Here is a 26141-nt window from a genome sequence, read left to right on the forward strand (position 1 = left end):
CCAATCCCATGAAGAATAGCTAAAAATAATATTCATTCCTGAAATTACTATTCATGCTGAAATCACTGTTCATATGAACAGTGTTCCGAGATGTACTGTTCATATGAACAGTGTTACGTGAAAACACTGTTCATATGAACAGTGCTACGGGATTTTTTTTACTTCACTGTTCTTCTTCCTCCCAGCAGCGTCTACAGCTCATTCCATTCCCGCATCCAAGTATCCGGCAGCGCTCTTCAGCCTCCCACGTCCATCCCGTGATGCATCCCACGCTTCCGTGGTCCAAAGAAGGAATTCCGAGTCAGCTCCCAGCATCCCGTGATGCTTTCCAGTGATCCCGCAGCTTCCTCCTTTCCGGATCAATGTTTCCAGCTCCTCCCAGCATCGCGCCCAACAGCCCGCGTTCTTCACGCGGTGAACATTCCAGCCGGATTAGCTTTCCCGAGTCCCTGCTTCGTCCGCATCACAACGCCCGCGTCTCTAGCATCCCGCGATCAGCGTCAAGCTCCGTCGATCACGCTCCCGTCTCCTCCGCGTTTCAGATCATCCACCGCGTCCGTGATCCACCTCTTCCGCTCCTCCCAATGGTTCACAGCACCACACCTCCTCCGCGGCGCCCTCCAAGTCACCCCAGCTCATTCCGCGGCCAGCCCCTCTCCACCGTGTCCGTGATCAACGCTCACAGCAGCCTCCTCCGCCTCAGCCCGCGGTAGCCTTCATTATCAGCCATCACTGCATCCAATCTTCCATTCCCAGCACTCAGCAGCCTGTGATGCATCCCAAGATCCATGCCTTCCTCCAAGCGATCCCGCAGCTAACCAATTGCGAGCATCCGGCGCCTCCTCTTCCAGCAACGGTTCCGGGATCCAAGCATCAGCCATTCTCTCAGCAATCCCGTGGCCAGCCGTGAATCACCCTGCGCCCGAGCTCCATGAATCGTGCCTTCAAGTCCTCCCTTCCGGAATCCCAAGCATCCTCAGCCTATAAATAGGGTGGCCATCGGAAGAAGAAAGGGAGTTCCGAGGAGGAGGCGGGGAGCTCTCGGCGAGTGGCCGGTGGGTCCAAATCGGGTGGCTGGCGAGCCCAAAGAAAGGAGAAAGAAGAAACAGAGCATTGCTCTGTTTCTCTTGGGAAGAAGAAAGAAATAAAAAAGGGAGAAGCTTATTTGTTTTATATTTTTTTTTTATGTTATTTGTAAAAGGGAAGAAACATTAGGTTTCTAATCTCCACTTTTATTTGTAATGAATTTTCTTTTTATCAAATCTATCATTTCTTTTTCATGCAATCCTTGTTCTAGTTTTAAGTTAATTTCTATTTTTTTAATGCAATCTTTTAATTCTTCTTTGATGCAATATATTAAATTTTCTTTTATGCAATTTATGTTCTAGGGTTTTGATCTTCTTAGCACTTGCTTTCATCCATTTTAATTTATGCCAAAATTTTCCTTTGAATAGTTAAACATTTCATGAATTTATAAATGCTCTTTGATTTCTAAGTACTTGTCTTTTTATTATTTTCAAATAAAAAAAATTCTCTGGTAAATTAGAGAATTTATCATCATCCCCGACATCATGTTTTTATTTAGTTATTCAAAAATCGATTTTGAATCCGAGTGAACGTTCTAATTTTTAAGCAACTCCAATCGCCTCCCTGTGGATCGACCTCTTACAACCACTATTCTTCGAGTAGGAAAGGTAAGAGTAGAATTTAAATTTAAATTTTGTTCGTCGGTTCTAACAACGATCTGTCTAGCATATTTTTAGGTAGACAGAAATCGGACGAACACGAACATCATACTTAAAATCACAGAAATTAAATATGATTCAAAAGAAGATATCCATTAAAAATAATAAATTCATACAACTTCAAGAACATAAAATAAAATATAAAACCCATGTCCCTTTGTTAGGGCTGCATCCAACCCTAGAGAGGAGATCAGCCTTTCATCGAGTGGTGGACGGCAGCAGTAGCACAGCAACGGGCTTCCATCACGATCGGCATCCTTTTTCCTCCTTCCTTCTTCCTCTCTCAACACTTTATTGTTATTTTTTTATATGTGGGAAGTTATTCCCAAAATAACCAAACTACTCTCTCCCTCGTGCACTGGGATTTCAGCCTCCGAGAAGCGATACCGCCAAGGAAGAAAGCTCTCCTCCTTTTATAGCTTCACCAGCACCCCCCCCCTCCTTGCTTCCTTCAACTGGATAGGATCTTCCGAATGGGAAGATAAGATCAAGGAACGGCTTCCTATTCCGTGGATGAAGGTGAAACGGGGACATGACTGATCCGGACGTGAAAGTCGGTGATTCGTTGAAGAAGTCGGTTGCTCCCTTGGATGCAGAGGATGGCGAACACGTGGAAGCTAGAGAGCTGATCCGTTGTCGATGGAGGAGGCTTTGGAGAGGATCTCGGACGGTTGCTGGCTTCCAGATGCTGTGAAGATGAGTTGGGATCCTGTTCCAAAACAGGGGAGGATGGAGTTCCTTACCGTGAAGCTCGGAATGGTTGTTGTAGAGCTGGGAAGAAGTTGAATACGGTTCGGAAGAGAGATACGGAGAACAGAGGATCTTTGGATGCAGAAGAATGTGTGATCCGGAGGGAGTTTGAACTGATGTGGAAGCCGATCTCGGACGGGAGGAATCCGGAAGAGATCAAATCTGGAAGATGGTTTGATGCCACTCGGAAGAAGTTGGAACTCTTAGATTTGCTGGGAGTTTTGCTCTTCACGGCCGAAAACAGGGAAATCGTTTTGGATGAGGATGAACGCGGAAGAAACGTGTGAATGAGAGGATGATGCTGGACGTTTGGAGGAAAATCTGGGAGTTCGGTTGGGAGGAACTGGGATCAAGCCGTGGAAGGAAACGAATCCATGAGCTGGGAGATAAGATCGGATCCTGAGTTTGGTAGATATGAAGTTGGCTTTGAATGACTTGGGAGATAAAATGCGAGCGTGGACTGAGAGGATCTGGATGCACACGGGAGGTTGGTTTCAGTTCGTGGGATACGGGAGCTATCATGGCTGGCAGCGGGATATGGATGAAACGAATCCGGAACAGGGGATACGGAAGAAACTGAGGGAGACTACGGACGGCTGGGAGTTTGGTGATGGAGCTAATCCGCGAGGGAAATCTGGGAAGATGATCCACGGGATTCGGCAGCTCGGGCGTTGGATAAAAATCAGGGAGTGAAGTTCGGATGGTTATGATGATGAACTCCTTGATTTATTTTGCTGAGGGAAGATCTCGGAAGCCCGTGGATTATGCGGAGGATTTGGTTCTGTTTCTTAACAGAGCCCTGTTTGCTGGAACTAGGTGCTTGGGACTCATCCGGAAGGGAAGAAGCTGGGAATCCGGTTGGAGGTTGGGATGCACGGGCTTCGGATGAGAGAAATCCGGAAGAATGAAGCTTGGGTCGAAATCGAAACAGGGAAAGAGGATGAGAGGATAAGCTTGATGGTTTGGTTTAGTTACGGAATACGGAAGCTGGGGAGATGGTTGGAGCATGGGACTTTAACTGAGGAGTGAATGGAGCTTTAGGATTTGTGCAAATATATTGGTATGCTTTGAGATCGGAGAAACAAATAATTTGAAGGGATTTTATTAAAATAGGAGAGTTGGATTATGTGGAAAAAGTTGGAACGAGTGGGAAGAAATTTAGGTAAACGTGTGAAGAGTTAGAAATTAATGGGAAGCACTGGGTTTTGGAGAAGAGTTCTTGGGGTCGACTCTGGAGGATGTAAAATTGTGAAATAATGCAGTGTAGTTTAGGCTTTACCTAACTATGCGTGACTTGACCTGCATACATTAAGCTCAATCAGTAAATAAGTAAAACTCGAATTACCTTTAATAATTTATTAAAATGCAATGATGAAGGTGACACATTTTTTAGTTGAATTTACAAAATATATGAATCAAAATAATGATAAGTGGTATGAATAAGATATTAATTTATGCATTATTTAGTACTTATCAAAGCTCACAACCTAACTTGTTGTTTTCACGAGATCACAACGAACTCGATTGGTTTTCACAGGCTCACCGACTAGAACCACTCGATTGTTTTTCCGGGTTCACAATCAAACTCAGTTGGTTTTCCCCGGTTCACCAACCACAACCTTACACCGTTGGTTTTTCCTTTGGCTTACCAACAAACCTTAACCCCTTGATTCAATCCCTTGATTGAATCAAGTTACAAGATATTAGAACAAGAGTTTAAAACAAATACAAGCTTCTTAAACAAACAGATATGATAATGTAAATAAATAGAGTAAAGAGAAGAAGCCCTCAACCAAGTTTTGCAAATGAAGGAACTCGGCTTCTTCTTTACTTGACCCTCTTCTGATTTTGCACGAGGTAGAGGATCACTGAGGCAGCACACAGTTGGAGAGGAAGCCTTAGGATTCACTAAGATGCTCTTCTTCTCTCTCTTTTGCTTTGAATGGCCCTTTTGTGCTTTTGGAAGGTTTCTCTTGAAATCTCTTTGAAAAATCTTTCCTATGTGTTCTCTCCCACTTTCTTAACTTCTTCCCTAGCTCTTCCCTTAATTTTATAGCTTTGGATGGCGTGGGAACAAAGATCTAGCCATTAGAGACAAAAATAGAGCCGTTGGAGTTGAGAAAAAACTAATCGTTATGCCTTCCAGCGTGCTCGAGTTGACTCGGCTGAAGCAGGAGTCGACTCGTGAATAGGAGTCTGCTGGCACTGTAGCTGGGAGTCGACTTGGGCATTGTAGTGCGGAAGTAGGAGTCGACTCGAGCACTGTAGTGCTGAAAATCAACTCTCTGTCTTTTTGTCTATTCTCAGTCGGAGTCGACTCGCAGAGTCTCGGAGTCGACTCGAGCACTGTTCCTTGAAACTCCAGAGTGCCAGAGTCGACTCTGAACTTCCAGGAGTCGACTCGAGGATTATTCTTTTGAATCTTCGAGGACTATTCTTTTGAATCTTTCTTTGAATTTGCTCCTCCAACTTGAATCCTTTGAACTTGAAACTTGGACCAATGAAGTATAACTTTCTTTCAACTTTTTGAGAGCTTTTGAGGCCTTCTGTATTTTTCCTACTTGCTATGTTCCTTGCAAAACAAATTATCTTTCTTCTTACAACACAAACATTAGTAATTACACTTCAAGGTTTTGTGATCATCAAAATCAATCTTTAAATCAATCTTTGGGTTATCATCTTGGCGTGGTCTACTTCATCCCCTTCCTTGGTTCCAACGTGAAGGAAAAAGAAAAGGCTGCGGTTTTTTGTTCTCCTTCCAGTGAACCATCCTTCTTCTTCCTCCTCCCTTAGGCATTCAAGAGTTGATTGATAGGGAGGATATCAGCCATCAATAGCCATCTCTGCAAGGGAGCTAGCACCCTAGGGAGATCTAAAAGCTTCGATCGGTGCTTTGCCTTGTGTGGATATCCGTAGAGGCCGGACGCGTGTGCGACTTCCATCGAACCTTCAACAAATCCACGTAAATCAGATTTGCGGAGACCATCTACCCGCACAAGGTGAAGATTTGATCTTCTTATTGATTTTTAAATGGTTTAAAAGAATTTAATCCTAATCTATCTACAAATGATTTTAAAATACGTTCATGCGATGAACAGGATCTGCGCATGCCCTTCCGCTGCAGATCTGAAAAATTTTAAAATTTTTCTGCGGCATGCATGAGATCCTAACATGGTCATGCCAAGCTTCTCATGCTCCTCAAGATCCTTGATCATGGTCAAACCATGTTCATGGACGGACTGCCCATCGCGCATCTTGACTTTGAAGAGCCGCTTGGACACTTCAAACCTCGTTGCGCGACTCTATTCACCATACAACTCTTGTAGGTGATCAAGTATATCCTTAGCAGTCTTCATGCTCTCATGCTGGCATTGCAATTTGTTGGACATGGATGCCAAAATGTAGCACCTAACCTTATTGTCGTCATCTAACCATTTTGCATGCGTCTCACGCTGCTCATTGGTTGCACGGGTTGGTAACACCGGAAGTTCATGGTCAAGGACGTAAGCTATCTTTTTGCAACTCAAGACAATCTTCAAGTTGCGGAGCCAATCTTTATAGTTTGGTCCGGTCAACCTATTGTTATCTACAATTCGAACTATCGGGTTGGAAGCCATTGATATATGCAGAGAGTAAAGATTCTAATTAGAAATTTGTATTTGACATTAATTTGTTTTAGAAACTTTTAAAACAAAATTGGATCAAATCCTCCCACTATTTTTCGGATCTCTCACACTCCCTTGGTAAAGATACGAAAACCTGCGACTTAGAATTTCGCGTGGGGTGCTGCGGTTCCACCAATCTACATATCACCTCACCTAACAGTTATTGGAGACATATAGACGATGAGTGTACAACTCTTGTACAATGCTTCGTAAGCATATTGAGCTAACCTGGTCTCCAAGTCATAAGGACCTCACCTAACAGTTATTGGACCCGTTCTTTAGTTAAGTCAGACCCACCGTATATTCCGCAAAAATAAAGCTATGATTGGGTCCTCACCTAACAGTTATTGGAGCCCAACCTCACCTTTACCCCACAACATCTCATGTTAATGAGAGGTCCAATCCCTCGATGCAACTAGCCTACTGTATCCAGCCGAGATTAATCAACGCCGGAAAGATCTTAGCAACTCTACTACGGTGGAAGACTAATCGACTTAATATTGGGTAATCAAATTTTAGTGATTCCAACTTTGAGCTTTTCATAAGAGGTAATCGATCAATTGGTCAGGTAAGCAGGTGGAAGGCTCTCCTTACTCAGAGAGTAAGGTCCTAATTAAGTAACCACCTTTGAGCTTGCCTAGACACCAATTAGATCAATTAATCAAATATGGCTAGCTCAATATATTGTTTACTCTCGATTGATTTAGGAAGGTTTTAGGTCTCTTGGGATTTACATCTAATGTAACCATCTACCCCATACCATATATCATTCGATTTATATTTTATATAAATGTCACATTGGTTTAGGTTTACATCCTATGTAATTATGAAACCCTTTCATACATTATGTGATTACATCTTATGTAAATGACATAATTGTTTCAGTTTACATCTTATGTAAATATCCTATTGTTTAAGGGTTTTATTTACATCTCATACAAATAAATTTTGTTTAACTAATACATATATCTCATGCATACATTGTTTTAAACATAACCTTAAACAAGTATGAACATTATGATTACCACATGCATCTCATGTATATTTTTCAGATCAGAAACTTTTAATCAATTATGCTTTCTCTAAATTTTAGATCATGCATTACTTGATTTCAAACATTATAATCTAATTGCAATTCTAGAATAATTTGCAAGATCAAAGCAAATAAAAATCTGCATGCTGAAAATTTCAGCACGCAGAAAATCCAGCAAGCATAATTTTTTAAAAATCAGATTAAAAACGTGGTAATCAATCCTTTAAGTCCTAATCATGCTTCCTAGAACCATGGCTTTGATACCACTGATTAGTTATGCCCCGTTCGATGCGACGTTCGCAGCGGAATTCGAACGGAATGTCGTTCATCGTATGAACGCGCCTCAGATCGTAGAATTCAAAAATTTTTCTGGATCTAAATCCAGAAGATCTTTGAACTCATTAGGGAGGAAAGATTAGGATCTGAGGATGGTTGATTAAGATTCATCAAACTGAAACAAAAATTAGAAGTTATTAATTTGAAGATCTCATCTTCAAAAATTCTGCAGGTGTAGAACACCGCAGCCTAATGATCTTTCTAGGTTCCTGGTTAAGACGCACATGTATTCCGCCTCTACAGGTATCCACACGAGGATCTAATTATCTGAGATAGGGTCTTACCAAAGTGCTAGCTCCTTGCAAAGACCTCTCATGACTATCAAATAGATTGGAAGAAATATGTAACATACTTCCTTGAAGAAGAACCCTTTCTTCTTTGATCTTACTTGCAACGGAGGAAGAGGAAGGAGGAATCTTTGCACGTGGATCTTCCTTGCCTTGATGTCGTGGAAGAAGAGGATGCAAAGGACCCCCTTGCTGCCATGGAGAAGGAGGAAGAATGGGCTTGGGCGTGGAGGAAAGAACTCCTTCTTTCCTTGGGCTAATTGATCTCTTCCTAGGTTCTTCTTCTTTCTTTCTTTCCAACACTTGGAAGAAGATGAACTTGATCTCCCTTGCTGCCGTGGGAAGAAGAGGGAAAGCCTCTTGCTACCATGGGAAGGGAGAAGAAAAGAGAAAGGAAGGCGTGGAGAGGAAGAGGAGAGAATTAATTCATAAAGTCTCTCTTGCTACCCTTTTATAGATTGGATTTAGGGCTTCTCCTAATCTTATTAGGAGTATGGGACTATAACCCATCCTTGAATTAATGCTAAGTGTCCAATCCTTGTGCTCATAGATGCATGACATGTGTCCACTTAATCAATTGATTAATTTTTTAATCACATTAGGATTTCTAATCTCGTTAGGAGAATTAATTGATTTGGGAGCATGCATTCTACGACGCCATGTGGACTTTAAAGTCCGCATAGTGTGAACACGACTTAAGTCATATTCATCCTACGATGACATGTGGTCTTTGAAATCCGCACAATCCTTGGTTTAATCAAATTGACCCAATCATGAACCTAAATCAATTTGGGTCGAACCCAATTTGATTTGGCTCATTAAATCAGCCCAATTGCAATCAATTCCACTTAATTCTTCTTCCATTAACTCACTAACACTTAGTGGGTTAATTCAATCACCAATCATATTATTGATTGATTTCTATTATGATTCCAAATCACAATTGTGATAGTCTGACTAATTAAATTCTCTATGTGTGTGACCCCGTAGGTTCTATTCTAACTGGTAGTGAGACATACTGAGATCTCCATCTCAATATCACTGAAACTCCTTTCAGTGGACTGAAATGATTTCAGTTCTACTCCTAGGGTTCACTGATCACCAAGTGAATGCCTTGGAGTCTCACAATCCACTAGTGACACCTAGCAGTATGTGGTGGCAATGCAGTAGAATGGAATATCTGAACCTCTTGGTGCAGTTAGCGTATGATACAGTCCCTCTATCATGGATCCCAATGTGACGGAGGTTATGGATATCTCGTCAAATCTCATCATCCGTCATATGTCAGATTTATACGACTTCCAGTTCGAGATATGAAAAACTCTTTTTCAAAATACCTGGCCAGAAATTTATTGAACTCAGTCTCATAAATCATATAGGATCACTCCTAATCTATCAAGGTCAATAGATCTTATCTAGATGCAACCCTATTCAAAAATGAACCTACTATAGCCAATCCGCACTACAAGGACTCGAATGGCTAGGGCCCAAGTTCACATGCTCGTCAAACTAGAGCAACCTCACAGTGAATAGCTGAGGCATCGCAGGTCAAAAGACCAGTCATACAACTGCAGCATAAGTAGTCACTGACGAGTGGATAGACATCCATATGACTACTATCTTTGGTCACGTTCAGTACCTTGTTCTCTAACAAGTACTCGCATAATCACTCCAGTGTCTCTACACCGTGAACTCAAGACTCGTCCATCTGACTAAGTGATCTGTGCACTAATCTCAGCGGATCGATCACCGTCCCTCGTGATGGATCCATTGATCAGAAGCATTTAGAAATTAATCCCTAATGACACATGCCACTAATTCTCAACTTTCTGAGAATATGTGTCATCATCTATTAATTTGTTGGACGATTCATGGACACATACAAACATGAATGAAAAAATAAATTGCCCAATCTTATTTATTAATAAGTGTCAAATTACAAATTTATGCCCCAGATTACAAATATGCATCGACCACGTTGGCTTCTAGGGCATACTTCTAACACCCTCCTCCTCCCCGCGTCATCGCCTCCCTCTTCGTCCTCTACCTCTAGGCAACACCTTCGCTCCCACAGCAACGCCGCCCGCGGCTCTGGAGACCACAAGAACACCAAGCCCCTCATCTTGTACCACCTCCCCCGCTGGGATTCGTCCGGTTTCGCATGGCACCGCCCGTAGCTCCTCCCCATTTTGCACCAAGCCCATGCCACAATGCCTGCGTTGCCCTCACACTCGTCGGCTCCTTCCCCAAAAGCACCGTAACCATCCCAGTCGGCATTTAGCATCTGAGACAGAGTAGGTGGCACCGGAGTCGGAGAGGATGGACGGGTTGAGAATGGGACCGGTGGGAAGGAGAAGGTGATGCAAACCTCAACGAACCTGTCGTGAGACCCAACAACAATAGTTTGGAAAATCAATTCCCAGATCGTCCAAAAAGGTTAAAAGGAAAGGAATATAGACCCCGTTGCTATAAAGAGCAAGAAACCTATATTATCAAAGGATTAGAAATATTGATCCCGTGACTATAGAGAGTCAGAAACCAATATTATCAAGGGTTGGAGGTTCAAGTGGTTGTACTTGAAACTACTGTAAGTTGTATGATAGTCAACTTTAAAGACCACGCAATAGCATGTATCTAGTATGATAGTGATTACGGTTATCGATCCACAGGAATTAGGGTATAGTTGTTTTCTTAAAAAGAAAAATATTTAAAAGGATGAATTTGTGAAGACTATTAAACTAAGCAATTTAATAAAAGAAAATGCAATTAAAGGGATATCAGTTTAAGGAAATCTAGGGCAAGAAATTCACCACTAATATCAGAACAAGGGTTATTTATATGTTATTTCGTTCTTGGATTAACATGCAAATTGGCTACAAGCCTAATAAGCATTTAAATAAAAATTCACAAAAGTAATTTGGGCATAATCCATCTTCAGTAGGCATGAAATGTCTACCCTAATCTAAGGTGGCAGCACATCACATCTTCCCTGAGCATAGACTATCTTATATTTACTTAGTGATCATGAAGAACAGTTGTACGAACATCATACTTAAAATCACAGAAATTAAATATGATTCAAAAGAATATATCCATTAAAAACAATAAGTTCATACAACCCCAAAAATATAAAATAAAATATAAAACCCGTGTCCCTTTGTTAGGGCTGCATCCAGCCCTGGAGAAGAGCTCAGGCTTCCATACAGTGGTGGACGGCGGCAGCAGCAAAGCAGCAGCGGATCCTTCCTTCTTTATTTCTTCCTTTGGGAAATATTCCCAAAATACCCAAAAGGTTTCTCTCTCCTGGCTCTATGGGATTCGGCCTGTGAACCCAAGCTTCTTCTTCTCCTGGTGAACTATGTGGGATTCCGCCTCTGAGAAGTGATGATGGGAGCAGCCCCCGGTGGGGGAAGAGGGAATGCCCCCCAGTGGGGAAGGAGGAATAATCTTCTCGGTTCACGCTGGGCCTTTTATAGGCTGCAACTCCCCCTCGCTCCTCCCCTGTTCCGAGTGCAGGATTAGGATGAAAGATGCGGTGGGTATCTTGCGGATAAGGATGTGGGAGCTGATCTTGGATGAGGATGTTGATGAGGAACGCGTGGGGTGCATCGCGGAAGCATGGGAATTCAGCTAGGAAGAAATCTTTGGACGCGGAAGAAGATGTGATCCTGACGTTAGGGAAAATCTCACGGAATGGTTGGGAGCAAGCTGCAACTATGGGAATATGCGGAGAAGATCTCGGCTGGATGGCTGATTCTCTGTTCCGAAACAGAGGATAAAGCTGCAAACTAGGAAGAAATCCGGAAGAGTTGGGGTGCTGCAAAGAACTTGAGGATTCGGTTGGGAGGATAAGTTGGGAGGAATCATGGAAGCAGGGGAGATGAACTCTGTTTTGAGGCTGGGATGCAGGGGCTGATCCGGAATGGACACCTGGGCCTTATCCTGTGGATGACGGGAGTTCATTGCGGACGGGATGAAGGCTGGGTTCGATTTGGAGTAGGCAATCTGGGAGAACCAAAGCCGGAAGAAAAGGATGGCCTATCCGAACGCAAACGGGAAGAAGTTGGGACTCGTGGACACCTTGCAGACCACTGGAATTGGAGCTAATCTGGGCTGAAGAAGATCTCAACGGGATGAGTTGGAAAAGATATGGATTGGCTCATGGAAAGAAGGAAATGGCTGGGAGATCGTCCTTGAATCGCGGACGGGAGAGAAGACACGCGGATGGAATGCCTGGCTTGGACGCGGAACAGGGGAGGTGATTCGGAATGCTGGGAGATCGTGATCTAATCCGGAACGTGGAGGAGAAGAGCTGGACTTTGCTCTGTTCCGTGGATAATGGAAGGTTAGATTCGGGAGCTGGGAGTTTAGTTGAGATGAAGAGATATGCATCGCGGGATGGCTTGCGGATGAGGTTGATCCGGAATAGGGGAGCTTGGTCTGTGGACGCGACGTGGAAGGAATCCGTCGTGGGTTGGGATGAAGCAACGGACTCGTGAGCTGGGATAAGAGCATGCTTCATTTGGCTGGGAACCGAAACCGAAAGAGGCTAATGCTAGAATTCTTTAGGATCCGTGCGGCTAAAGATGATATATTTTGAAATATGTGAGAGAAATGATCGAAGGGATTGTATTATTTTTAATGTTAAAATAGGAGAATTGGAATGAGTGGGAAGAAATTTAGGTGATCTTGGAAAGCACTGGATTTTGGAGAAGAGTTCTTGGAGTCGATTCCGGAGAATGTGAAATTGTGAAATGATGTAGCGTCCGTTTAGGCTTTACCTAGTTGAGCTCGACTCGACCTGCATACATTAAGTTTAATCAATAAATAATCAAATCAAACTTGAATTACCTTTGATAATTGTTGACCCCCTAATAGATTTTGATGAATACAAAACACTAGAGTAAAATTCCATTATATCTTAACAATTTAATTGAGGAATTCATGTGTCTTATTAAGAATATTGTTAAGAAATGTCTAGGCAAGTTCCCATAATTTTTATGAATTTATTGAAGAATATTTTGAGTTAAAGAAAACAGATCAGGGACAGCCGAGACGTCTCCGGATAGTTTCAGAGACGTCTCTGGCACAAACAGGAAGAACCGGCACACTTGGAGACGTCCCCGACACCTGCCGAGTCGTCCCCGCGTTAGCGGAGTCGACTCTCTCAGTAGCGGAGTCGACTCTCTCAGTGGCGGCAGAAAGGCAGTTTTCAAGAGATATGCGCGAGACGTCCCCACAGTAAGCCGAGTCGTCCCCGCAAGTAAAAAGGAGACTTCCCGAGTCGTCCCCAAGATAGCGGAGACGGCTCTCTCAGGGTTTTCCAGAGAATGGTTTTTTGGGTGATAAGGAAGCGGAGTCGACCCTGAGACAGCGGAGTCGTCCCCATGCATAAAGTGCAGATAACCCGAGACGTCCCCTGAAGGAGCGGAGTCGACTCTCTCAGGAAATACCAGAGGACATGTTCTTCGGAGATAAAGAAGCGGAGTCGTCCCCAGATCAGCGGAGTCGTCCCCATTCAAAAAGTGCAAACAAGCCGAGACGTCCCCTGAAAGTGCCGAGTCGACCCCAGACAACGGAAAAAGTATAATCTTGTAGCCGAGACGTCTCCCGTTGAAGCGGAGACGTCCCCGGAGCGACTGGGACGCGACTGACAGCTTTTCAGGTTTGGTTTGAATTTCAAATCCTTCTTTCTTTGTCTCTAACGGCTATATTTGCTTTTTGGGCTATAAAAGGGACCTCTCAAGTGCTTCTCAACAACTCTTCACCAACCCAAAGCTAGATCATTCAAGAGAGAAGTAAGAAAGAAAAGTTCAAGGGAGTGAGTGCATTCAAGTGAAGAAATCAAGTGTTTTCAAGCTTCCCAAGTGATTTCAAGCTCAATCACTCTCGTGCGCTTGGGATTCAAAGCTCACACTCAATCCTACGCGCTCCACATCGGAAGAATCAATATCTCCCACGCTTCCAACGGCAAAAGGATTCTTCCGGGTTCTATTGTTCATAATTGCAATATTTGCTTTTTAGAGCTTTTCCTTTTTTTTGTAAACTCTTTCGTTGTGGTGCTTGTTCCAGTCAAGGGACTTGGAACAAGGGAAAGGCGTCCCAAGCCTAAGTGAAATTGGGGCTTTTAGGGTTTGTTGTGAGCCCGGTGTAAAACAACGAGTTGGGTAGTGAACTCGCAAAACTACCGTACTGTAATCGTGGATTATAGTGGAAATTCCCAAAGGTGATTTGGGGAGTGGATGTAGGAGCAGTGGAAGCTCCGAACCACTATAAAACCTTGTGTTTGCGATTGACCTTTCTCATTCCTCCTTCTTTACTTTAGTGCATATATTCGTGTGTTTTATTTTTAATTAGTCAAAAGTTTTTAAAACACCCAATTCACCCCCCTCTTGGGTGACCATCTCTGGGCAACAAGTGGTATCAGAGCCGGTGCTCTGTGTATTTCTTGAAAGACTTAACCGTCTTAGCCAAAGATCTAGATGGCAACACCCTTTAACAATGTTCCTGCCGAGGGGCAAGCAACCAATAGACCTCCACTCTTCAATGGGACAAATTATACCTATTGGAAGACTAGAATGAGAATCTTCATTCAAGCACAAGACTATGCCTTGTGGAGAGTTATAGTCAAGGGACCACAAGAACCATCACATGTGGTTAATGGCATTCGAGTTCCCAAACCTGAGGAGGATTGGGATGAGAATGATGATAGGATGGCTCAACTCAATTCTAGAGCCATGAACTCACTATTTTGTTCTTTAGATGTAAATGAGTTCAATAGAGTCTCTACATGTAGTTCCGCTAAGGAAGTATGGGATAGGCTTGAAGTTACCCACGAGGGTACAAATCAAGTCAAAGAGTCCAAAGTGAACATTCTAGTTCACAAATATGAATTGTTTAAGATGGAACCTAATGAAACCATCACATGCATGTTTACACGTTTTACCGAAATTATTAATGGCCTAAAAAGCTTGGGCAAATCTTACACTAACCCCGAACTTGTGAGTAAAATTCTCAGGTCACTGCCAAAAGCATGGGAAGCAAAGGTCACGGCGATTGTAGAAGCCAAAGACCTCAACACTTTGGGGCTAGAACAACTCTTGGGCTCATTGATGACGCATGAGCTCACGATGAAGCAGCATGAAGAAGAGTTGCCAAAGAAAAAGACAATCGCACTCAAGGCTACCTCAAGTGTATGTGAAGAAGAGAGCAGTGAGAGTGAAGAAGAAAGTCAAGATGAGGACTTGGGTTTGATAGTAAGGAAGTTTAAAAAATTCATGAGAAGAAAGAAACCCTTCCCAAGAAAGAAATTTGGAGGGAGAAATGATTGGGAAAAAGAAAAGGAAAAAGAAAGAGACCCAATCGTATGCTATGATTGCAAGAGACCGGGACACATTCGTTCCGAATGCCCTCAACAAAAGAAGTATTTTGGAAAGAAGAAGAAGAAGGCATTGAAGGCAACGTGGGATGATAGTGACACATCATCCTCCGAGGAAGAGAAGGAAGAGACCGCCAATCTATGCTTCATGGCGTTCGAAGACGACGAGGTATGTCAAAACCCAACCATAAATTTTACTTTAGAAGAATTATATGAGGCTTTTCAAGAACTTATGGGTGATTGTAGTATGTTAGGAGCAAAGAATAAAGAATTAAAAGCCTCCAATCAAAAACTAAAGGAAAATATTGAAAACTTATTAATTGAAAAGGAGAGCATTAAAAATATTAACACTACTAACCTAGAAATCAAAAATTCAAAACTGAGCATTGAAAATGAAAAGGCAAAAACACTAATTAAGGAATTAAATCTAAAAGTAAAATCCCTACTCGATAATAATACCTCACTTGCACAAAATGTTGAATCTCTTAAAAAGGATAAGGAAGAACTAGTCAAAGAAAATTTGAATCTTAAGAATGAGGTACATAAATACAAACCAATTGTTGAAAAATTTACACAAAGCTCTGAAAAATTAAATCTTATTCTTTCAAATCAAAGAGCTGTTTTTAATAAAGCCGGATTAGGATATAAAACTAATGAGCAACAAAAGTATCTAAAGAATTTCTTTGTAAAAGCAAAAGACGTAAAAACTGAAAAACCAACATGCTTTCTTTGTGGAAAGAATGGACATAAAGCCTACTCTTGTATTCAAAGAAAAATCCAAACTAACAAGAATACATTTGTAAAAGCTAAAAGCATAACTAAAGTATGGGTGCCTAAGGGAACCAACTACACTAACCACGAAGGACCCAAGAAAACTTGGGTACCTAAGAGCTTCACATGATCATTTTGCAGGTATGCCTTGCAGCCGGAAATAAAAAGAGAATGTGGTATCTTGATAGTGGTTGCTCAAGGCATATGACCGGTGACAAGAGTCTCTTCGTCACCTTGGAATCAAAAGAAGGAGGAGTAGTCACATTTGGAGACAATGCTAAAGGCCGAATTATTGGTGTTGGTAAAATCTCCATATCACCCTCCTCATTTATTGACAATGTATTGTTAGTTAATGGACTAAAACATAATTTGTTAAGTATAAGTCAATTTTGTGACAAGGGCTTTAAAGTATCATTTGAATCATCACTATGCATAATTAGTAGTCCATTTGACAATGAGATCATACTCACAGGACATAAGCATGGAAATGTTTACATGGTAGATCTTGATGATCTCACCATGAAGGATGGCCAATGTCTTGTAGCCATGAATCCCAAAGTCAATGAGACTAGTTGGTTATGGCATCGTAGGTTAGGGCATACTAGCATGGATTTAATCTCAAAATTAATTACAAAGGATCTAGTCAAAGGACTACCAAAAATAGACTTTGAAAAGAATAAAATTTGTGCTGCATGTCAATTAGGGAAACAAACAAGAAGTTCTTTCAAGTCTAAGAACATAGTTTCAACATCAAAATCCTTAGAACTAATTCACATGGATTTGTTTGGACCCACTAGAACTGCTAGTCTAGGGGGTAAGAAATTTGGTCTTGTAATTGTTGATGATTTTTCACGTTTTACATGGGTTTCATTTCTTGCACACAAAGATGAGTCCTTTCCCGCTTTTATCAAGTTTCATAATAGGGTTTCAAATGAACTCAATCTTAAACTAAAAGCAATTAGGAGTGATCATGGTACCGAGTTTGAAAATCAGTATTTTGAAAAATTTTGTGAAGAAAATGGTATCAATCACAACTTCTCGGCACCTAGGACACCCCAACAAAATGGGGTGGTAGAAAGGAAGAATCGCACACTAGCAGATATGGCTCGTACCATGTTGTGCGAATCGGATCTACCAAAGTATTTTTGGGCTGAAGCAATAAATACTTCATGTTATATCTTAAATCGTGCTTTAGTTAGATCCATCTTAAAGAAAACACCTTATGAGTTGATAAAAAGTAAGAAACCTAATATACATTATTTTCATGTTTTCGGTTGTCGATGCTTTATTTTGAACAATGGAAAGGACAATCTAAGTAAATTTAGTGCTAAATCAGATGAGGGGATCTTCTTAGGTTACTCCTCATCTAGTAGAGCATACAGGGTCTTCAACAAGAGAACTCTCGTTGTTGAAGAATCCATTCATGTTGTTTTTGATGAAACTAATGGAGATTCTTCTAGAAAAGAAGAAGATGGTGATGTAGGTATACTTGAAGACCAAATGAAGGAACTCTCCACTCAAGACAAACAACATGAGGATGAGATCAAAGAAGATACAAATCAGCGAGATGAAGAAGATCAACCTCCATCAAGAAATCAAGATCTTCCTAAAGAATGGAGGTATGCACATGGTCATCCAAAGGATCTAATCCTTGGTGATCCTTCACAAGGTATAAGAACTAGATCCTCTTTAAGAAACACTAGTAATTATCTTGCCTTCGTTTCGCAAATAGAGCCTAAATCACTAGAAGAAGCTGAAAAAGATGATAATTGGATGAATGCTATGCAAGAGGAATTAAACCAATTCGAAAGAAATGAAGTTTGGACTCTAATGAAAAGACCCCCTAATGTTTCAATTATAGGCACCAAGTGGGTGTATAGAAATAAACTAGATGAAGATAGAATAGTAATAAGAAACAAAGCTAGGTTAGTGGCCAAAGGATATAATCAGGAGGAAGGAATAGATTTTGATGAAACTTTTGCTCCTGTTGCTAGGTTAGAGGCTATTAGACTGCTTTTAGCATATGCATGCTTCATGGATTTTAAACTCTATCAAATGGATGTAAAAAGTGCATTCTTAAATGGCTATATAATGGAGGAAGTTTATGTAGGACAACCTCCAGGTTTTGAAAATCACTTACATCCAGATTATGTGTATAAATTGCATAAAGCATTGTATGGACTTAAGCAAGCTCCTAGGGCATGGTATGAAAGATTAAGTAATTTCCTAATTGAGAACAAATTTAAGAGAGGAAATGTAGACAAAACCCTCTTTATTAAAAGAAAAGGAAATGACTTATTGCTTGTACAAATTTATGTGGATGATATAATTTTTGGTGCTACTAATGATAGTCTTTGTCAAGAGTTTGCCAAGCTTATGCAGGGAGAATTTGAAATGAGCATGATGGGTGAGCTCAACTTCTTCCTTGGGCTGCAAATAAAACAATCAGAGGAAGGCATCTTCATCAGTCAGACCAAGTATATCAAAGAAATGTTGGAGAAATTCAAGATGAAGGATGCAAAAGAAATCAGCACACCCATGGGCTCAAGTTGCAAGCTTGACAAAGATGAAAAAGGTAAAAGTATAGACTGCAAATTATACAGAGGTATGATAGGCTCTTTACTTTACCTTACTGCTAGTAGACCAGATATATTATTTAGTGTTTGTATGTGTGCTAGATACCAAGCATGTCCAAGGAATCACACTTGCAAGCTGTTAAGAGAATTTTTAGATATCTAGTAGAGACATCTAATGTAGGCTTATGGTATTCTAAACAATCTGACATAAATTTAATTGCTTATTCCGATGCTGATTTTGCCAGGTGCAAACTCGACAGAAAAAGCACAAGTGGCACATGTCAATTCTTGGGTGCTAATTTGGTTTCTTGGTTTAGCAAGAAACAAAATTCAGTTGCCTTGTCCGCAACTGAGGCTGAGTACATTGCAGCTGGAAGCTGTTGTGCCCAAGTTCTTTGGATTAAGCAACAACTTGAAGACTTCGGTATCAAAATGGATAATATACCAATTAAGTGTGATAATACAAGTGCAATCAATTTAACAAAAAATCCTGTTCAACACTCTAAGTCAAAGCATATAGAGATTAGGCATCATTTTATTAGGGATCATGTGCTGAAAAATGATGTGATGATTGAATATGTATGCACTGAAAATCAATTGGCTGATATCTTTACAAAGCCCCTTTGTAAAGATAGATTCAACGTCTTAAGGAATGCTTTGAGCTTGTATGATCCTAGCAAATGAATTGAACTTGTATTGCATTGTTTGCTGCGCAAACTAGTAATCAACCTCAAGGTAAACATAAGTGAAAACATGAATTCATGTAAGCTAAATGACGAACTGTTTGACTTTCCGGAGGATGGTTACCCTCCCTTGGACTCTTCATGGAGATATTTTCAGAGCCTATTTCATAGGTATTCGAAATTTGGTCAAACATTCCTCATTTCAATATTAATAATTCAAAAATCATTATCAAATTATTATAGGATGTATCATTAAGGGGGAGGATAACAAACAAATTCACTCTAAGTTTATCAAAAGAGATCATGTTGATTAGGATGATTAAACAGAAATTGGGAGAAGATAGAATACAATCTGAAATTTTTCAGTGCCGGAGACGTCTCTGGCAAATCGCAGAGACGTCCCCCCCAGGGGAGACGTCTCGCCTTAGTCGCGGAGACGTCTCGGGGACCGAATGAGGGCTTTTTAAAGAGGTCGAAATCGCTCGAGCCGACCCGAGCTTCCTCCTTCATCCCCAACCAAAACGAAAAACCCTAGCCTCCATTTGCTCTCCACCTCAAACCCTAGCCTCCGTTTGCTCTACATCACAAACCCTAGCATCCATGGCACCAAAGAAGGCTAGGACGACCCGTGGAAGGCGACCTAGGGTAGCGGCCGACGGTGAGGATCGGCGGGAAGAACCCTCCGCGCCGTCTCCTCCGGTTGCTCCGCCAACCACGACTATTTCCTGTGCAAATCGCACAGTCACGACCGGAAGGTACATGGATTTCTCATTTTTAGATCATGAGGGGTTCTCTATTGGAAAGAGACTCCGAGCCCAAGGGTGGGAGCACCTTTGTACCCTAAATACCTTGACCTACCCCGGCCTAGTTAGAAAACTTTTTAGCAATATGGCCTTAGGGGACCAAGGGTACACTGCATATGTCCGGGGGACATTAGTAGAAGTCAATGAAGATGTTCTATCCACTGTCTTACAAATTCCTAGGGACGGTGAGGCTCCAACCTCACATCCCCAAAGGGAGTCAGCCCTAAATTTACTTTTAGGAAGAGAGGACTGCGGCCCTCTGTCAATTCCCAGGACCTAAATGCAGAGATGAGACTTCTCTTAAGTATTGTCAACCGGGTCCTATTTCCTAAAACCGGTCGCTTTGATTTTGTTTCGGAGCGAGACTTAGTTATAATGCACCACATCCTACTAGGGATCCCTCTAAACCTCCCTAGACTCATGCTAAATTACATTGCCCTATGTCATAGGTATTCTAGGTTTAGTATACCCTATGGCATGATCTTTACCTTAATCTTTAAACACTTCAAGGTTCCCATTCCAACAAATGAACCTGCAAAGCCCTTGAGAAACACCGACTATTACAATGAGGGCACAATGAGAAGAATGGAATTTCATAAGATAGATGGATCGTGGGTCAAGGTACCAAAGAGAAAAACCCAAATCCTAGAGCCTGAGATCCCACATCATGAGTCTGACCATCACTCTCCTCCACCTAGCCACATGGATATCCCTGATATTCCCTCCAGCTCAGCTGGACCTTCCACATCCATGCCACCACCTCCTCCAGTTAGTGGGCCCTCCTTTCTGTCAGAGGATCAGATGCGCACCTTAGCATCTGCCATTTGCCAGCAGATGAGGGAGGAGATGAGATCCATGATCTCCACAGAGTTGGCCCCCATCAGAGCTTCACATGAAGGGCTTCTACAAGAGATGAAGGATATTAGAAGTCAAATTGAAGCTACAACACAAGAAATAATTGGTGTGGGTGCCACCCAAACCATCAGATCATTAGAGCTCAAGGACAGCTTGAAGAGCATTTCCAAGAGTCTTAAAGAGCTAACAAAACCAGATGGCAATGTGAGCACCTTAGTTGCCCAACTCAGAGGAAGAATTGAAATGGCAACTATAGAGTTTGAGGCACTTGTGGCAGGTTTCCACAAGTCACAGGGAGATCAATTTAAGACCCTCATGGATTCCATCAACACATTCATAGATGCAGCTTGTAAGGTTTATGAACAAAATACAGCTGGTAGGGCCCATGAGCAACGTCGCCGATGATGGATATCTTGTAGGATCTTCTTTTTGTAAATCCTAGGCTATTTTTGAAACACTTTTGTATTAGAAATCAATACTTGTAATGATTTCTTCTTTTTGACTATGTACTGACTTCAAAGGTTCACAATGATACATGAATACAATCCCTTTTGAAAACTGTGTACATTGCCAACTCTATGTATGTGTTTCTATGAATGTGAATGTGCCTCTTGATGTGTCATAAGAATCTCATAACATACATTAAGTATTCAGATTTGGCACAACGTATCAAAGCATATGAAACAGGGGGAGCACAACCTGAACATCAAAGGGGGAGTAAAATGAACACTGAATATATTGAATATAGAGATAATTTGTCCCCTTCATTGTTGATGACAAAAAGGGGGAGTAGATATTGAATGTAGAGATAGTGAAAGGGGGGAGCAGTTATATATATGGATATTGAATATGGAATGCAAAATTTATAATCATACTCCAAAGTTGATTTAGAAAAGATAAAATTGAAAAATATTGACCTTAAGATAATTGCCCTTCTGGAAAAGAAAGGGGGAGTCAAAAAGAATCTAGCTTTCAATTATCCTCAGCATCAATACTTCATTTTAACTTGATTCAAATTCAGTTGATATGCTAAAATCATTTAAGAACTATAAAGATCAATCTTATGCACAAGGAAAGAACTGAAAATTGAATACTTTGAGTGATGCACATTGTATCTAGTTCTAATCAAAACATTATACTTGTACATCTGATCAAATACTGTGTATATGTTTAAATCTCAAATTTTGCATATACTCAGTGTTTTGTCATCATCAAAAAGGGGGAGATTGTTGACCCCCTAATAGATTTTGATGAATACAAAACACTAGAGTAAAATTCCATTATATCTTAACAATTTAATTGAGGAATTCATGTGTCTTATTAAGAATATTGTTAAGAAATGTCTAGGCAAGTTCCCATAATTTTTATGAATTTATTGAAGAATATTTTGAGTTAAAGAAAATAGATCAGGGACAGCCGAGACGTCTCCGGATAGTTTCAGAGACGTCTCTGGCACAAACAGGAAGAACCGGCACACTTGGAGACGTCCCCGACACCTGCCGAGTCGTCCCCGCGTTAGCGGAGTCGACTCTCTCAGTAGCGGAGTCGACTCTCTCAGTGGCGGCAGAAAGGCAGTTTTCAAGAGATATGCGCGAGACGTCCCCACAGTAAGCCGAGTCGTCCCCGCAAGTAAAAAGGAGACTTCCCGAGTCGTCCCCAAGATAGCGGAGACGGCTCTCTCAGGGTTTTTCAGAGAATGGTTTTTTGGGTGATAAGGAAGCGGAGTCGTCCCTGAGACAGCGGAGTCGTCCCCATGCATAAAGTGCAGACAACCCGAAACGTCCCCTGAAGGAGCGGAGTCGACTCTCTCAGGAAATACCAGAGGACATGTTCTTCGGAGATAAAGAAGCGGAGTCGTCCCCAGATCAGCGGAGTCGTCCCCATTCAAAAAGTGCAAACAAGCCGAGACGTCCCCTGAAAGTGCCGAGTCGACCCCAGACAACGGAAAAAGTATAATCTTGTAGCCGAGACGTCTCCCGTTGAAGCGGAGACGTCCCCGGAGCGACTGGGACGCGACTGACAGCTTTTCAGGTTTGGTTTGAATTTCAAATCCTTCTTTCTTTGTCTCTAACGGCTATATTTGCTTTTTGGGCTATAAAGGGGACCTCTCAAGTGCTTCTCAACAACTCTTCACCAACCCAAAGCTAGATCATTCAAGAGAGAAGTAAGAAAGAAAAGTTTAAGGGAGTGAGTGCATTCAAGTGAAGAAATCAAGTGTTTTCAAGCTTCCCAAGTGATTTCAAGCTCAATCACTCTCGTGCGCTTGGGATTCAAAGCTCACACTCAATCCTACGCGCTCCACATCGGAAGAATCAATATCTCCCACGCTTCCAACGGCAAAAGGATTCTTCCGGGTTCTATTGTTCATAATTGCAATATTTGCTTTTTAGAGCTTTTCCTTTCTTTTGTAAACTCTTTCGTTGTGGTGCTTGTTCCAGTCAAGGGACTTGGAACAAGGGAAAGGCGTCCCAAGCCTAAGTGAAATTGGGGGTTTTAGGGTTTGTTGTGAGCCCGGTGTAAAACAACGAGTTGGGTAGTGAACTCGCAAAACTACCGTACTGTAATCGTGGATTATAGTGGAAATTCCCAAAGGTGATTTGGGGAGTGGATGTAGGAGCAGTGGAAGCTCCGAACCACTATAAAACCTTGTGTTTGCGATTGACCTTTCTCATTCCTCCTTCTTTACTTTAGTGCATATATTCGTGTGTTTTATTTTTAATTAGTCAAAAGTTTTTAAAACACCCAATTCACCCCCCTCTTGGGTGACCATCTCTGGGTAACAAGTTTGTTGTCAGGATCAAGCGCTACCATTACACCAAAACTGACCGGTATTAGTGAAGGCGCAACTCTATTTCCTTAAACCCCACCAAAGGCAGCGCCACGAGTCGACTCCGACCAAGGCCTCGCCCAACCCCGGACTCCGACCTGGCCTCGCCATGGGTTCAGGGACCCCTCAGGTATAACCCACCTACTAACCAGGCCATCGCCGTTGGCAGGCGGCAGGACATGCTGACAGTGACCCTCCCTGTGCTGCTCAGGGACCCCGCAGGTATGGCCCGCACAGCGGCCGAGTATGTCCAACATTCCCCCCCCCCAACGTGATGCCTGGGTTTCGAACTCGAGACCTCTGGCTCTGATACTAGTTGTCAGGATCAAGCGCTACCATTACACCAAAACCGACCGGTATTAGTGAAGGCGCAACTCTATTTCCTTAAACCCCACCAAAGGCAGCGCCACGAGTCGACTCCGACCAAGGCCTCGCCCAACCCGGACTCCGACCTGGCCTTGCCATGGGTTCAGGGACCCCTCAGGTATAACCCACCTACTAACCAGGCCATCGCCGTTGGCAGGCGGCAGGACATGCTGACAGTGACCCTCCCTGTGCTGCTCAGGGACCCCGCAGGTATGGCCCGCACAGCGGCCGAGTATGTCCAACAATAATTTATTAAAATGCAATGATGAAGGTAATACATTTTTTTAGTTAAATTTATAAAATATGTGAATTAAAATAATGATAAGTGCTATGAATAAGATATTAATTTATGCATTATTTGGCACTTATCACACTTCCCAACCTACATTTTGCTAGTCCTCGAGCAAAATAAAAAAAACTAACTCACTTTTACAGGAATCGCGATTGCATTTACCGTATGCAATAAGGCTTTAAACCCCTAGGTGGCCCTAGTGGACGAGTTTTGTCTCGTGAGGGTTTCCGGCGCAGATACCCACAAACTGCTGTCTAAAGAATTTATTTTATTATTTTATAAAATCTAATTTCAAATGCATAAGTGCCAAGAATTTCAAAAGTACACAAAGTTTTAATTACTAAGTCAGCCCAAATCCTAGGTCAATATGCAACTTAAGTTGAAGTCATTAAGTTTCTGTTAGAGAGTTGTAAGACTTATTTATACTTGGGTGCTCCGTGATATCTGGGCCATACACAAGCTAAGATTTTAGATCCTCCAAAATACTGCTAAAGCTAGTAATTTCCAAGAATTGGTCAGATAAGACCTAATCACTGATTCAAAATCATCTTATCTTGTAGGATTTCGAGAGTTGTGGATGTTTACTTTAATACCTCATGGGCTTTATCTGTAATATTTCAGTTTACTCGAATTTTTTACAACGACGGCTTTCACACTATCGTCTTTTTCAAGGTCAATATTATTTTCTCTTTCTCTATTTTTTTTTAAGATTTATAAATAAATTATGTACTTTTACTCTTGTAATGATTCCTCCGTGTAGCGAGCATTCAGTCAACAACTCCCACACCAGATGGCATAAGGTGTTGGGCATCAAGACTCCCCTACGGACCTATGCTCGGGTTCATCATTGCAAGCCCGCTGACCTTTGACAATAGGTAGCCCTTTTCGATATACCTGACTGAATTCACTTCTCTTTTTTTCTTTTTTTTCTTCTCTTTTTTTTTAATAAATATGGGATAATAGTGAATTAGATAGGTATGATTCATCAGGACCCAAGGTTACTACCAGACTTAACAAGATAATATTGAACCTAACCCTTAGAAGTGTAGGCCATGTGTGTTGTGAAATTCCAAAGTAAAAATTATCTTACAACTCACTAAAAGGACTTTTAATGAAAAGAACTCAAATTGACTTACTCCTGACTAGTTATTGGGCTTTTTTAGATTTTATATACTTTGTATGTTTATCATTTCAGCACTAAAGCATAGAAATTAGTTTTTTTTTGTTTTTTTTGAGATAAACTTATTTAAAAATATGAAAATGTAAAAAATATATTCAAAAATTTGAATCCTATACCCCCCAACCTAGATCAGCCATTGTCCTCAATGTTTTTTTTAATTATTATTTTTTTTATTATTTTTTTAATAATATTATTTTTTTTTTATTTTTGTTTGGACGAAAATATGATGCAAATGGAGGATAGAAGCATTTTACCGTAATTGCATCAGTAATATGAGGGATCCTGTTAATGCAAAAATAACCTACGAAAATTGGGTTGCCTCCCAACAAGCGCTAAGTTTAACGTCTTCAGCCAGACAGAGCGCATCATTATCAAATCATACCGGGTATAGTTGATTCTAATGTTCTGATCTTAGCTCGAATATTCCTAACGGTCCGTTTTATTTCAAGGTAATAGTTCAGGAGATTTGGAAGACAACCTAGCATGCACCAATACTTTTCGGATCAGTCACGTATAGTCAAGCATGCACTAAAAGAAAAACACATCAAATCCTTGTATTTGCCCTAAAATCACTAGACAGCTCCTAACTGGTTT

General features: G+C 41.5%; 1 long non-coding RNA gene across 2 annotated transcripts in view; it reads right to left on the bottom strand.

Moving 5' to 3' along the window:
• Positions 1–1361: 1361 nt before the first annotated feature.
• LOC148702266 (uncharacterized) overlaps positions 1362–26141 on the bottom strand; it is a 28211-nt gene continuing 3431 nt past the window's right edge. Inside the window, exon 2 of one of the 2 annotated variants that reach the window (XR_016396631.1) lies at positions 1362–3794. This is a non-coding gene — a long non-coding RNA (uncharacterized LOC148702266). Of the gene's footprint in view, positions 3795–10868; positions 12618–26141 lie in introns of those variants that run through there. The other variant, XR_016396630.1, reaches the window with a different exon arrangement.

Source organism: Phoenix dactylifera, chromosome 10 (assembly GCF_051530095.1).
Source record: "Phoenix dactylifera cultivar Ajwa chromosome 10, Ajwa_hap1_PhDact_Kaust_v1.1, whole genome shotgun sequence".
Classification (NCBI taxonomy): Eukaryota; Viridiplantae; Streptophyta; class Magnoliopsida; order Arecales; family Arecaceae; genus Phoenix; species Phoenix dactylifera.